Source organism: Protopterus annectens, chromosome 2.part0, assembly GCF_019279795.1.
Source record: "Protopterus annectens isolate FY-2018-M chromosome 2.part0, PAN1.0, whole genome shotgun sequence".
Taxonomy (NCBI): Eukaryota; Metazoa; Chordata; order Ceratodontiformes; family Protopteridae; genus Protopterus; species Protopterus annectens.
Window position 1 is genome coordinate 1,312,095,055 of NC_056728.1, and position 14,917 is coordinate 1,312,109,971.

At 45.5% G+C, this 14,917-nt stretch overlaps 1 protein-coding gene across 4 annotated transcripts in view; it reads right to left on the reverse strand.

Annotated features, from left to right (window-relative positions):
- Positions 1-14,917, reverse strand: part of NRBP1 (nuclear receptor binding protein 1) — a 1,787,342-nt gene that overhangs the window by 1,577,221 nt on the left and 195,204 nt on the right. The window lies entirely within an intron of this gene.

Consider the following 14,917-nt stretch of genomic DNA (forward strand, 5'->3'; position numbering starts at 1 on the left):
GGGGGTTTTTTTGGATTTGATAGATCTTCATTGGCTGGTTCAATAATTGGAGGGTTTAGAGGTGATGGTCTGTTTAGAAGTTCTTCAAAGTGTTCCACCCACCTTTTCAGTTGATGTTCTATACTATTGATGGTTTTCCCTTGCCTATCTTTAACAGGTCTCTCTGGCTTACTATACTTTCCTGAAAGTCGCTTGGTGATATCATACAACATTTTTGTGTTACCACTGTAAGCTGCCAGTTCTGCCTCAACTGCCAACTGCTCCACATAACTGTTCTTGTCTATTTTAATGCATCTTTTGACCTCTCTGTGGGCATCTGCATATTCTTCTTGGGCGTTGCTCTTTGAAGCTCTGGTTTTACTGTTATTTACTTTTGCCTTCTTCCTCTTTCTGTCTTCTATCTTTACCAGTGTTTCTGCAGTGATCCACTCTTTCTGATGATACTTTTTAGGTCCCAGTGTCTCTTGACAAGCTGAGTCTACAGCCTTTTTCACATTCTGCCATGAGCTGTTTACTCCACCCTCCTCAACCAGTTCTTGTAGCACTTCAAATTTGTTCTTCAGTGCAATGTTGAACTGTTCTTTTGTCTGAGAATCTTTCAATAGATGAACATTGTATTTGATTCTCCTAGATGACTCTTGAACCTGGGTTCTTTTTAGCTTTAGCTTTAGCTTCAGTCTAGCCACCAGCAAGTGATGGTCAGATGCTACATCTGCTCCTCTTTTCACTCTGACATCTTGTAATGTTCTTCTAAACTTTCTACAGATGCATATGTGATCTATCTGGTTTTCTGTTGTATAGTCAGGGGAGACCCATGTATTTTTATGTATCCGTTTGTGGGGAAAAATGCTGCCTCCAATGACCAAATTGTTGAGAGCACATAGATCAACAAACCTTTCACCATTCTCGTTGATTGTTCCCAGAGCATGTGTACCCATGGATTTGCTCATATCCTATGTTACTGGATCCGACCTTGGCATTTATATCACCCATAAGGATAGTAAGGTCTTTGTCTGGGTAGGTCTCGAGGATCTGCTGCAATCTTTCATAAAACTTATCTTTATCTTCCTCTTCACTGTCATTAGTTGGTGCATAGCACTGGACCACATTCATTACAATTTTCTTCTTTGTATGGAATGAAGCTGTGATGATCCTGGGGCCATGTGCTTCATATCCAATCAGGGCTCTCTGGGCCTGTTTAGCCAACATAAGACCAACCCCTTGGGAGTGAAGTGCTTCACTGTCCTTATGTCCAGAATAAAGCAACAACTCGCCTGTAGATAGCGAGACAAGGTGGACAGGGGCTGGTCAGTGTCGATTGATTCCCAACAAACATATATATATATATATATATATATATATATATATATATATATATATGTGTGTGTGTGTGTGTGTGTGTGTGTATGTATATCTGTCTATATATATATATATATATATATATATATATATATATATATATATATATATATATATATATATATATATATATATATATATATATTACATGTATATATATATATATATATATATATATATATATATATACACACACACACATACATACACACACACACACATAGGTCATCCAGGTATGGGAAGATTTGTATTCCTCCCCATCTGCAGAAAGCAATCACAAGACTAACGCATCTGTTGAACACCGTTGGGGTAGCAGAGAGGTAGAAGGGCACAGAGAACTAAAAATGCCAAGAAGCAAGACAGAAATGTAAACTTCCTGAAAAGGAATATTTAGATAAGCATCCCCGAGATCCAGGGAAACTTAGGAAAAGCCTAAGTAGAAGAAGAATCAAGGTCTGAAGGGTCAGCATCTGAAAGGAAACCTTGAAAAAGGTGTTTAGCGGAGAGAGATCCAGAATGGGCCTCCAGGTGTCTTCTTTCCTGGGGTATAAGAGCATTCTGGAATAAAAACTCTTCCTCCTCTGAGGAGTTGGAACTTCTTCCCTTGAAATATCTCTGGAAAAAAGGGCAGTTGTTCCTGAGAAGGATGAGGAATGCCCAAAAAAGGAGGGGGGAGGGGATTTACAAACCATGAAATACCCCTGGCGAATTATGTAAAGAACCCAGGAGTCTTTGTGAACCGTAACCAAATAGGAATGGACAGGGAAAGATGCAGAGAAAGAGGAATGTGACTGAGAAGAGCAGGGCACAGATAGTCAGACAGCACCTGATTTGTCAAGAAAAAGGTTTCTGGGTAGAAGTTTGGGTAGCCCATACCCAATCAGTCTTTTTGCCTTTAGGGGAAGGCAAAACTGTCTATGAATAAAGGTAGGATTGTTAAGGTAATTTCGCTGAAATTTGGGAACAGGTGAAACAAAAACATGTTTCAAATCCTGCAAGGCCTTACACTTTTCTTGTAGGGACTTCAATTCAACAGCACCAAACAAATGCTTATTATCCAGAGAAGCATCTATCAATTTACACTGATATCAACAGGCAAAGGTTGAAGCCAGAGCAAAGAACATCTCAACACATAACCAAAAGCAGTAACCCTAGATGAGGCATCAGCTGCATTTAATGGAATGGCGAGCAACCTGAGAAGATGTCACTGGTAAGGAAAGAGCAGAGGCCTTACTCCCAGATTCAGGAAGATCTGAAATAACCTGAAAGGCCTGAGAGAGAACAGTCAAAACATATCTGGTCATGTGTGTTGTGATAGTTCACAGCTCTAAAAACCAGGGTAGTAGAAGAGTACAGTTTTGTACCTACCATAAATGTAGATGTCCGATAGGTATGCATCTGCAGTCCTAACATATGGGTTGTCCTGCCTCAGGCAGCCCTTCGGTCGGCCGGATTCCAAAGTCTGGGTCTGGCCTCGGCTGATGTCGCACTTCACCCGACGTCATAGCTGCTGTTTATTGAGTATAAAGGCATCAGCCAACGCCATTTTCCTCACTGTTTCTTGCCCCAGATGCCAGGTGCCCTCTAGTAAGGCTAAATTTGGATAAATGCAAATAATTCCAAACAGTAGAGAGCAAACAATATAAATATATATATATATATATATATATATATATATATATATATATATATATATACATACATACATACATACATATATACATATATACAAACAAATACACCATAATAGATTCCCCCAGCTAGCTAAAACAGGGGTACATACCCTAGGAATACCACAGAGGGGAAGGAGGGTGGGTAATCCTGACTGCAGATGCATACCTATCGGACATCTACATTTATGGTAGGTACAAAACTGTACTATGTCCTTCAAGGATGCATCTGCAGTCCTAACATATGGGTAGAATACCATAGCCAAACTGGGGGAGGAGGCACTAAGATAAAGATGGTGTAGTTAAGATCCCTTGCAAAACAGCAGTTGCAAAACCTGATCGGGATCTAGAGTATAAGGGAAGATTGTAATGCTTGGCAAATGTATGCACGGAGCTCCAAGTAGCAGCTTCTAAAATGTCTTTGGTAGCCACTCCTCGTAGGAAAGCTGTAGTGGTGGATGTAGCTCTTGTGGAATGAGGTCTGATATTATCAGGAGTTGTCTTTCCATGGAAAGAGTAGCAAAATCGAATGCAATTTCCTATCCATTTTGAGATTGTCTGTTTTGAAATTGCTTTTCCTTGCATTCCTGTTGCATATGCTACCAGAAGCTGGTCAGTTTTTCTGCTGGTCTTAGTTCTGTCCAGATAGTAGCGTAATTGTCTGTGCACATCCAAGGTATGTAGCAGCCTTTCCCCCCTGTTCTGTGGGTTGGGGAAGAATGTAGGTAAATGAATCGCTTGGTTCAATGATACTCTGGAGACTACTTTTGGCATAAAGGTAGGGTTAGTTCTCAGAGAGACTCTGTCCTGATGGAAGATAAGGAAGGGTTGTATTGCCATTAATGCCTGTAACTCAGATACCCTTCTTGCTGAAGTAATTGCTAGCAGGAAAGCAGTTTTCCAAGACAAGAATTGTAATTCTGCTGTTGCTGCTGGTTCAAAAGGAGGAAGTGTTAACTTTTCCAGCACAAAGTTGAGATCCGATGCAGGTAAAGGTGGTTTAATTGGAGGCTTTACATTTTTGATTCCTCTCAAGAACTGCCTGAGTAGAGGATGAGAGAAGAAGACAGGAGGATCCATGTTGTATTCTGCTGAAATTGCTGATGCATGAATCTTAATGGAGGAGTAAGACAGGCCATTGTGGAACAGCTGTGCTAAATATTCCAGGATGTGTGCTATGTTTGCCAATGAGACATTTTCTCCCTTTGCTGCACTCCAAATGAGGAATCTTTTCCACTTGGCTGAATAAGTCTTCCTTGTGGAGGGTCTGCGCGCCTCCAGGATAATGTCCTTAACCCTCTGAGATAAACCTGGGTTATTTTGTTTTATGCAATATTCCAAGCAGCTAGCTGCAGTGTTTTTAAGTTTGGATGTAGGATCTTGTAGTTGTCCTGTGTTACTAGTAAGGGACATAGAGGTAGATGCCATGCGTGTGTCCGAGACATGCTCCTCAGTAGCGGGTATCAATGTTGCCTCGGCCAGTCTGGAGCTATCAGAATTACCCTTGGCTGATCCTCTCTGATCTTCAGTAGAACTTTGTACATCAAGGGAAGAGGTGGAAATGCATATGCTGTCAGGTTTTTCCAGCTGAAGGAAAGGGAGTCCACCCTCCAAGCAAGTGGGTGGTATGCTCTTGTGCAGAATTTCTTCAATTGGTGATTGTGTGGGGAGGCAAACAGGTCTATCTGTGGTTGTCCCCATTTCTTTGTTATGGCTTTGAAGATATCTGGATGCAGCATCCATTCGTGAGCATCCATGGTAGTTCTGCTTAAGGTGTCTGCTAGAAAATTTTCTTTTCCTGGTACAAATCTGGCCTGAAGTTGAATGTTGAGGTTCAGGGCCACATTCCACAGGTCCATTGCCATCCGGCATAGAGAATATGAATGTGTACCTCCCTGTTTGTTGATGTACCACATGACTGTGGTATTGTCCATCCTTATCAGCAGATGACCCTGTTGAAGGAGTGGTCTGAATGCCTGGATCGCATGTTTCACTGCCGGCATCTCCTTTAGATTTATGTGTAGATTCAGCTGGTCTTGGGTCCATAGGCCTTGTATACACTTGTCCACCATGTGTGCCCCCCATCCTAGGTCTGAGGCGTCCGTGGTGATGGTCTGGCTTGGATGTGGTTTGTTGAAAGGCAAGCCTCTGTCCAACTGACAGGCCTGAGCCCACCACAGGAATTCTTGCTTCAGGCATGGAATTATTGGAATCTGGGCTTCTAGACTGTGCTTGTGTTGAGACCATACATTCCTTAGATACCATTGTAGCTTTCTCATATGCAGCCTGGCATGCGGAACCAATATTATGCAGGATGCCATGTAGCCCAGGGCTTGCAGGACTTTCCTTGCAGTAAGCTGAGTTTGTGTTGTTAATGTCATGAAGTAGACTGGTAGTTGCTTTTGTTTTTCCTCTGTGAGAAAAGCCATCTGAGTTGATGTGTCTAATTCTGCACCCAAGAATGTTATCCTTTGGGATGGTACTAGTCTTGACTTTTTGCATGTTGACTGCGTATCCCAAGGCTTGCAACAGTTGTATGACATTTTCCAAATCTTTTGTTAACTTTGCCTTGTTGTCCGCTTGTATTAGGCAGTCGTCCAGGTATGGGTAAATCTGAATTCCCTGAAGTCTGCAATGAGCAATTACTGATGCCAGGCATTTCGTGAATACTCTGGGCGCAGTAGATAAGCCAAAAGGCAATGCTGAGAATTGATAATGTTCTGATCCTGCAAGAAATCTGAGGTGTCTTCTGCAATCTGGTCATATAGGGACGTGCAGGCATGCCTCCTTGAGATCTAGAGTCACCAGCCAAGACTCCTTGCCCAGCATGGGAAGATGTTGCTGGAGGGTCAGCATTTTGAATTTTGGAACAATGAGGTATGTGTTCAGTGCGGACAAATCTAGAATAGGTCTCCATTGATTTTCTTTTCTTGGTACAAGGAAAAGCCTGGAGTAAAATCCTTGGCCTTGTTCCATAGGTTGCACCTCTTCTATAGCTCTCATCCTTAGTAAGTTGTTGATTTGTCTTAGAGCGTCTGTTTTTTGGCTTGGTGGTAGGTTTGGCATTCCTCTCTTTTTTGGTAGAGTATGGAAGTGAAACCTGTAGCCCTTGTCTATTGTTTGTAAAGTCCATTTATCTCCTGTAATGTAATGCCAGTTGTCGGAGAATAAGGCTAGTTTTCCGCCTAAGGGTGCTTCCAGTTGTTCCCTGGTAGGCGGAACTAGAGCCAAGTCATTGTGTCTGCCCTGTGGAAGTGGTTGTAGTTGATTCTGTGGCAGTACTTCTCTGGTTGGTAGGTTGCCACTGACGTCCCCTGTAGGCACCCCTAGATTGACCTCTGCCTCTTGGGCGTCTATTTCTGCCTCTCTGCGCTCTGGAGTTGTCTGGAAAGGACCAATTCTTCGAAGGCCAATTTCTGCTAAACCTCGGAGGTTGGACCTTTAAGAAATCCTTGACTGTTTGGACAGATTTTGCTTTTTCTTCCACCGTTTTTAGAACCTCCTGTGCAGGGGAGCCAAACAAACTTAGTTTCTCCATGGGAGCATCTAGGAGTTTTGACTTAACATGGTCTGGTAAGGATTGTTCTTTTAACCAGGCATGCCTACGAATCACTGTTCCAGTCACAGCTGATCTAATGGAAGCCTCCAGTGAATCATAGCCACATTTTAAGAAATGGTTACCGATCTGCTGAGAGTTATGTACCAAATCCTGAAGGGACTTGCGGTCTAAAGGTTCAGGAGAAGATAGTTTTTTATTTAGCTGGTCTAACAAAAATTCCTGGTACTGAATCATGTGAAATTGGCAGTTCAAGGCCCTGGCCGAAAGAGTAGCAGAAGTATAAACCTTTTTACCCCATCTCTCTAATGCTCTGGATTCCCTTTCAGAGGGAAGAGGGTTTTTGGCAGAGGCAGCTGCCACACCTTTAGGGCCCTGTGAAATGGTTTCAGGGTCTGCAACAGGAGCCTTATACAAATGGTAGTGTGTGTCCGGGACCCTGTAATATCTGTCTGGCTTGGCAGGGGCCGGAGGAAGAGAATCAGGAGCAGTACAGGCATCATTATATGCATCATCAACAACTGTTAGTACTGGCGGAATGGCTAAAGGCCTATGCTGTGGTAAGTGTAAAAAAGTCCTTAGCCTTTTCCTTGAATCTGAAAAATCCTGGCCCTGCCATTGGAAGTGTTCCCTCATAGCATGCAAGGTTTCCCCAAAGGAAAATTCTTCAGGAGGAGAAGCAGAAGGAATGGAGTCTTCTGCATCAGAATCCTCATAAGGAGAATATGGGCCTTCGTGAGGGTCTGAAAGGTCTGAGTCATCCGAGGAATAATCTGTAGAGACAGGTTCCGGGGGTTCAGTCCTAGGCCTCTTGTCTGGAGGGGGCTGAGAGGCCCTGTCTGGGTGAGGTTGGGATCCTCCGATTAAAGAAATGAGATCCTCAGCCAGGCTGAGTATTTGGGAACTAGAGGAAGGCCTATGTGAAGGAGTTTTGGCAGGCAAGGCCTTAGAAGATTTAGCTGCCTTAGCCCTGGCAAAAGCCTTGATAGACATGGAAGCAGGGGGTCTCTAGCAGCCCCACGTGCAGGGGTAGTTATGTCTAAAGGAATAGTGTCTGACAAATCCTGGGTGCCTGATTCTGTAGCAGTAAATTCAGTAGCAGATTCAGCCATGCTCTGTGAGGCCTCGCCTATCGGCATGCTTTCGGCAGAAGGAAGAACCGGGGGCTCAGTTTCAGCCGAAACCGAGACATTCGCGGTTGGCCTAACCGTGGTTTCAGCTGAAACCGCGGGCCGCGAATGTCGGTCCTTTTCCTTGCATTTTTTAGCTAATTGAGTAGTCGGAGTCTCAGACGGCATTTTGTATGCAAAAGCGGGACCAAAAAACTCCTCTGCAAACTCCGACCGACGTTTAAGTGTCCGTCGGTTGAAGGAAGCACAGGCTAGACAAGCTGATACATCATGGTTTGGGCCTAAGCAAGGAAGGCAGTAAGAGTGGAAATCCTTATGAGGTATTTGTTTCCCACAAGTTAAACAATTATTTACTTTGTCTGACATCGGCTGAGGCAAGAAAGAGTCCCCAACGGGGTACTTAGCTTTTTAGAAGTCTTCGGTAGTAGAAATCTCTGGATCTGACCGACCGGCACTTGCGAACAGCTTCTGCTTCGGGCACCGCGCGGCAAGAAAGACTGAGGAAAATGGCGTCGGCTGATGCCTTTATACCCAATAAACAGCAGCTATGTCGTCGGGTGAAGTGCGACATCAGCAGAGGCCAGACCCAGACTTTGGAATCCGGCCGACTGAAGGGCTGCCTGCGGCAGGACAACCCATATGTTAGGACTGCAAATGCATCCTTGAAGGACATCATACACTTTCTTACACAGCATCTCCATAGTTTTGCTGTCCTTGTTAGATGGAAGTAACTTTGTAGTAGGCAAAAACTTAGAAAACTTATCAGAGGCAAGAGACACCACAGAAGGGTCAGAAGAGAGGGCACTTATAAAGAAGCTTGCAATCATCAGGCACTTTATAAAATCCATCAGGTTTTTGGGGGCAGAGGACTGGGAATCAAGAGCCTGAGGAGCAGAGGAAAAGGCATCCAAGCAAGGCAGCAAAAACAGGCAGAAGAGCAGAGGGCCTAGGAGTCTCCATTTGCAGAAGCTCATATTAACTCTTCTGAACATCAGACACCTGAGCATAAACCCATTTAAAAAATTCCATCATTTCAAAAATATAGTGTCACTAAAAGAAATCTCCTCAAAAGCAGAATCGGGACTGATGGACTCTTATGCCTCAAAACCATAATCCAAGGGAGAAGGACTCTGAGAAGAATAAGTCAGGGATTCTTCATCAGAATCTGCATCATCAGAGGAAACTTGCTCCCTAGGCTTTTTAAGAGGGAAAGACCAAGGAGGAGCAAGAAAGTACAGTGGTGTACACTTACCATAAATGTAGATGTTCAAGTGTCTTCACTATTGCAGTCATCACATTTGGGTTATCCCTGCTGGGATAGCCCTCGGCCGGCCTGAATACCACAGACTTAGTATTTCCACGTCAGATGCTGTCACTTTAAGACTGACGTCAGGTTGGCAGTGGTATAAAGGAAGGCAGCAGATGCCATTATATCAGTTTTTCTTGCCCTAACAGGTCAGGAGCCCCCAAAGTAGGAGGTCAGGCTCTGGTGGCAGGACCCCACCAGTGGAAAAAAAATACCAATATGTCCCTTGTAAGGAAAGCAGAACAAGGAAGAGAGATAACAAAAAGAAAAAAAGGGAGAAGGAGGGAGGGAAACCAGGACTGCAACAGTGAAGACACTCTAACATCTACATTTATGTTAAGTGTACACAACTGTACTATGTTCTTCATGTTTCACTGTTGCAGTCATCACATTTGGGTAGATTCCCAAAGCTGAGGAAATGGGTGGAGGCAGTCAAGGAAGCTAGGGGCTGGCAAACATGCCCTGCAAGACTGCAGAGACAAAACGTGCACTGTACTTAGAAAAGAGAGGCAGGTGGTAATGTTTGGTGAAGGTGTGAACAGATGTCCAGGTGGCAGTTTCCAGGATGCCCCTGGTGGGGACTCCTCTGAGGAATGCTTTAGGGATACAGGCTGCTCTGGTGGAGTGTGTCCTAACCCCCCTGGGGGGAGACTTGCCATGCTGTTTGTAGCAGAAATGGATGCTGTTTGCTATCAATTTGGAAATGGTTTGGAGATGGCTTTAATCTCTGCCTCTGAAGCAAAGCTAACCAGCAGTTGATCAGATTTTCTGAAGGGTTTAGATAGTATCTGAGCTGTCTGTGCACATCTAGAGAATGCAGAATCCTTTCTTAGAGGGTTAGGAAAAAAGGTGGGCAAATGGATCCCTTGGGCATGAAGGATGGATTAGTTCTGAGGGATACCCTGTCTGCATGGAGGATGAAGGGTTCCACTGCCATGGGTGCTTGCAGCTCACAGACTCTTCTGGCTGAAGTGATGGTCAGGAGGAAGGCTGCCTTCCAGGAGAGAAATTTTAGCTCTGCAGAAGAAGCTGGTTCGAATGGAGGCAGGGTGAGCTTTTCCCAAGACGAAGTTAAGGTCCCAAACCGGAGTTGGTGCCCTTCCTGAGGGGCCTCAGGTTGTTAGCCCCTCTGAAGAACTGTTTGATGAGACGGTGTGAAAAAAATAAAAGAGGCTGCTCAGTGGGAAAAATGAGAGGAAATAGCATAGGCATGAATTGTTATAGAGGAGAAAGAGAGATCACTGTGTAGCAGGTCAGCTAAGTAATCCAGGATGAGAGGGATGGAGGGCCGAGCCGTATTGGCCCCCTTAGCCTGGATCCAGGTGCAGAACCTTATCCATTTATCTGCATAAAAGACTTCCTGGTGCTAGGGCATCTGGCCTCTCGGATAACTCCCAGAACCCATTTACTGAGAAGGGCAGATTGGTCAGGGGTCAGGTTAAAAGCCAAGCTGCCAAAATGAGTTTCTGCAATTGGGGGTGCATGAATTCCCCTTCCCTCTGGGTTAGGTTGGGAATCTGAGGACAATTCCATGGGGGCAGTGGGGACAGGCTGCGCAGCAAGGGTTACCAGTGCTGTCTGGGCCAGCCTGGAGATAGGAGAATGGTCCTTGGTTTTTCCTCCCTTATTTTCATCAGTACCTTGGGAATGAGAGGTAGGGGAGGAAAGGCATAGACCAAGAAGTTTACCCAGGAGAAGGACAGGGCATCCACTTTCCATGCCATGCAGTGATGCTCCCTGGTGCAGAATTTGCTGAGCTGATAGTTGGTGTGGGAGGCAAAGAGGTCTACCTCCGGGGTTCCCCATTTCTGAGTTATTAGTAAGGTGTTTCTGTCAAGCTGCCACTCGTGGGGGTCCAACAGTTTTCTGCCCAACTGGTCTGCCAGGGAGTTGAGAGAGCCTGGCAGGTATTGTGCTAACAGGTGTAGATGCATGGAAGAGGCTGTGAACCAAAGGGTCATGACCAGCCTGCACAGTGGGTAGGAGTGAGTCCCTCCCTGCGTGCTGATGTACCACATCACAGTGGTGTTGTCTGTTTTGATCAGGAGAACCCCTGGAGAGAGAAGGTGTCTGAAAGCTATCAAGGCCTGCTGCACAGCCATCATCTCTTTTAGACTGATGTGCAGGGGGAGTTGCTGGAGGTTCCACTGGCCCTGTATGCACCTGCCGGCCAGGTGTGCACCCCAAGATAGTCTGCTGCGACTGTGGCGAGGGTCTGGGTGGCAGGGTGTGGGGAGAAGGGCAGTCCCTTGTTGTGGGAGCAGGCTGTTGCCCACCAAAGAAACTCCTCCCTCAGGCAAGGAATAGATAAAAGTTTCTAGATCTTGAGAGTGTTGACACCAAAGGCTTACTAGGTACCACTGAAGTTTCCTCATATGCAGTCTGGCATATGGAATAAGGAGTATGGAAGATGCCATGAACACCACGGCTTGCAGGATTTCCCTTGCAGAAAGCTGGGGCCTGGTGGCCAGTTGAGAGAAGTAAGATGATAGGAAACTTTTTTTCTCTGGTGTTAGGCATAACCATCTGGGATGCTGTGTCCAGACTTGCTCCCAGGAAGATAATCCTTTTGGTGGGTACCTGTTTGGATTTCCTTTCATTGATTGTGTACCCTAAGGAGGCTATCAGGTTCTTTACAAAGGCCAGATCTTTGAGCAGCTTTTCCTGGCTGCCTGCCTGAATAAGGCAGTCTACGTAGGGGTAAATTTGAATATTTCTTTGTCTGCAAAAAGCAATGGCCAGAGCCAGGCATTTTGTGAAAACTCTGGGAGGGGAGCAGTAGATAAGCCAAAGAAAAGTGTAGAGAACTGAAAGTGTTGAGATCCTGCCCTGAAGTGAAGATATTTTCTGCAGGACTCCCTGATGTGAATGTTTGGTTGGTCTCTTTTAGGTCCAGGGTGACTAGCCAAGAGTCCTTGGACAGCATGGGTAGCAGCTGCTGGAAGGGGAGCACTTTGAATTTTGGGAGTACCAGGAAGGTGTTTAGAATGGATAGATCGAGGATAGGGCACCAGGTGCCCTCTTTTCTGGGTACCAGAAAAAGTCTGGAGTAGAAGCCTTGGCCTACCTGCTCTGCAGGAATGTGTTCTACTGCTCCCAAGGAGAGCAAGGTATGGATTTGCTTTTGAGCCTCTGCCCACTGATTTGGAGGTAGATCTGGGAACCCTTTTGGGATTCGAAGGATGTGGAAGGAGAATTTGCACCCCTGAGACACAATGTTCAGAACCCATTGGTCCTTGGTAATGGTGGCCCAGGTGCTTGAGTGAAAGAGAGTTTTCCTCCTAAGGGTATGTGATGGTGGGCAGAGGCAAGGTAGGGATGGGGTGAGTCATTGTGAATTTTTACCATAAGGAGGTGGCTTAGAACTCCCTGGTTTTGAAGTGGAGGCAGTCCACTGCTTAGATCTCTGCAACCCGTGGGACTTCTGTCTTGGAGGTCTGTCTCCACGGGGCTTAGGCTGGCCCTGTTTACTAGGTGCAGGAAAGGACCAGTGCTTGGAAGGAAAATGCCTGCTCAACCTAGGGGGCTGCACCTGTAAAAAATCTTTAACAGTCTGCACAGATTTTGATTTTTCTTCCATCTTTTTTAACACCTCTTTTGCTTTAGTCCCAAATAAGTTATCTTTATGCAAAGCTGCATCCAACAATTTTGATATGACATGGTCTGGCAGGAGTTGTTCCTTAAGCCATGCATGTCTTTTAATGACAGATCCAGTGACTGCTGCTCTCAAGAAGCTTCTAGGGCATCAAAACCACAGTGCAAAGTGTGTTTAATTATTTGACCAGCAGAGTGCATTAACTTCTGTATATCTTTTGATTCTGCCCATGCAGGAAAGGAGAAAGTTTTTTGTTTAAGGAGTTCCAAGGTATGTTGCGGATATTTAAGCATATGGAACTGACAATTTAGTGCCCTGATAGCAAGAGTAGCCGAGGTGTATACTTTTTTACCCCCATCTGTCCAGTGCTCTGGAATCCCTGTCTGAGGGGGTGGGATTCTTAGCTGAAGTAGCTTTAACCCCTTTTGGGCCTTGAGTAATGACCTCAGAGTCTGCTGTTGGGTTTTTAAAGAGATACTTGTGAGAGTCAGGGACTCTGTAGTACCTATCTGGCTTTCTGGGAGCGGGAGGGAGGGCATCTGGAGTAAAGCTGGATTCAAGGAAGATATCATCTACTACATCTAGGACTGTGGAGGTGGCCAAGGGCCTGTGCTGTGGAAGGTCCAGGAACTCTGAGTAGTCTTGACTCTACCATATGAAATGCTCCCTTAAAGTATGCAGGGTTTTCCCAAAGGAAAATATCCTCTGGGGGACAGGCTGAAGGAATAGATTCCTCTGCATCAGAATCCTCTTATGTAGAGAGGCTGCATGTCTTCATAGTCAGATGCATCAGACTCATCGGACTCTTCTTCAGACAAAACTTCTGTTGGTCTTAGTTCTGTCCAGATAGCAGCGTAATTGTCTGAGCACATCCAAGGTATGTAGTAGTCTTTCCCCCCTGTTCTGTGGGTTGGGGAAGAATGTAGGTAAATGAATCGCTTGGTTCAATGATACTCTGGAGACCACTTTTGGCATAAAAGTAGGATTAGTTCTCAGAGACACTCTATCCTGATGGAAGATAAGGAAGGGCTGTACTGCCATTAATGCCTGTAACTCAGATACCCTTCTTGCCGAAGTGATTGCTAGCAGGAAAGCAGTTTTGAGGGAGTGGCCTGGCTTCCCCTAATCAGCATAAGATCCTCTGCCTCAGTCACAAATGCTTAGAATGGCAAAGGAGCAGGCACCACAAAAATGGCTGGAAGTCAGTTTCTTGGGGGTTGTTTGACCCCTGGGCCTAAGGAACTTGGCTGCTTTAGAAGGAATGGTAGCCGTGGAAGAAGACATCGGTTTATGTCTGGATTCGGTGTTGCGAAGGACTTCCTTGGAAGCCAGTGCCTGCACAGTGGCTCCGGACCCATCCAAGGTAGAGACAACAGGATCCTTAGACGAAGAAGAGATCTGCGGCATACCGGACTCTGAAAGGGTCTCAGTTGAGGCCTGCGAATTAACTGAAGCAGGCATCAGGGGCTGCGAAAGCATCTCACTGAATTCCAGAGGACTGACGACCAGCTTGGCGGGAACGTCAGAGGGTTTAGGCCTGTGAGGTCTGTCTCAGTCTACGTTTTTTTGCAAGGTCTGCTGTCAGATGGCTTACGGAAGCCATATCGGAATTAGAGGACTGTAAACTGAAATATATGGCTACAATAAGGGCCCGATAATGAATAGTTCTGGCTTTAAACAAAGCACAGAACCGACAACGAGGGACGTCATGGTCTGGGCCTAGACAAGTGACTCAGTAGGAGTGGAAGTCCCAGTGTGGTATTAGCTTTCCACAGGCGAGACAATTAACTTTTTCTGACATCGGTTAGTGCAAGAAAAAAGGATCCCCGACGGGGTAGTAGCTTTCGAAGACTTCAACTTCAGTTCAAAAACGAAACTTGGGTAGCGGCCGACCGGCACTCATGCGAACTGCTTCGGGCTCCACAGCAAGAAAGACTGATGTAATGGCGTCGGCTGCCTTCCTTTATACCACTGACAACCTGACGTCAGTCTTCAAGTGACAGCAACCAATGCGGAAATACGAAGTCTCTGGTATTCAGGCCAGCCGAGGGCTACCCCAGCAGGGATAACACAAATGTGATGACTGCAACAGTGAAACATGAACACCAGGCACTCCCAGTGGAGGCTTTAGAGCCACTAGGTCATTAAAACAAGTCTTGAGTGGAGTTTTGCCATTCAATCTGAGAATCTTTGAGAGGAGAAATATGTTTTTTAGCTTCTTTTTTAAAAGGAACGTCAGCCTCAAGTCTAAGAGGCTCTCACCCCTGACAAAGTTCAACTATTGCAGTCTTTATCTCTTCC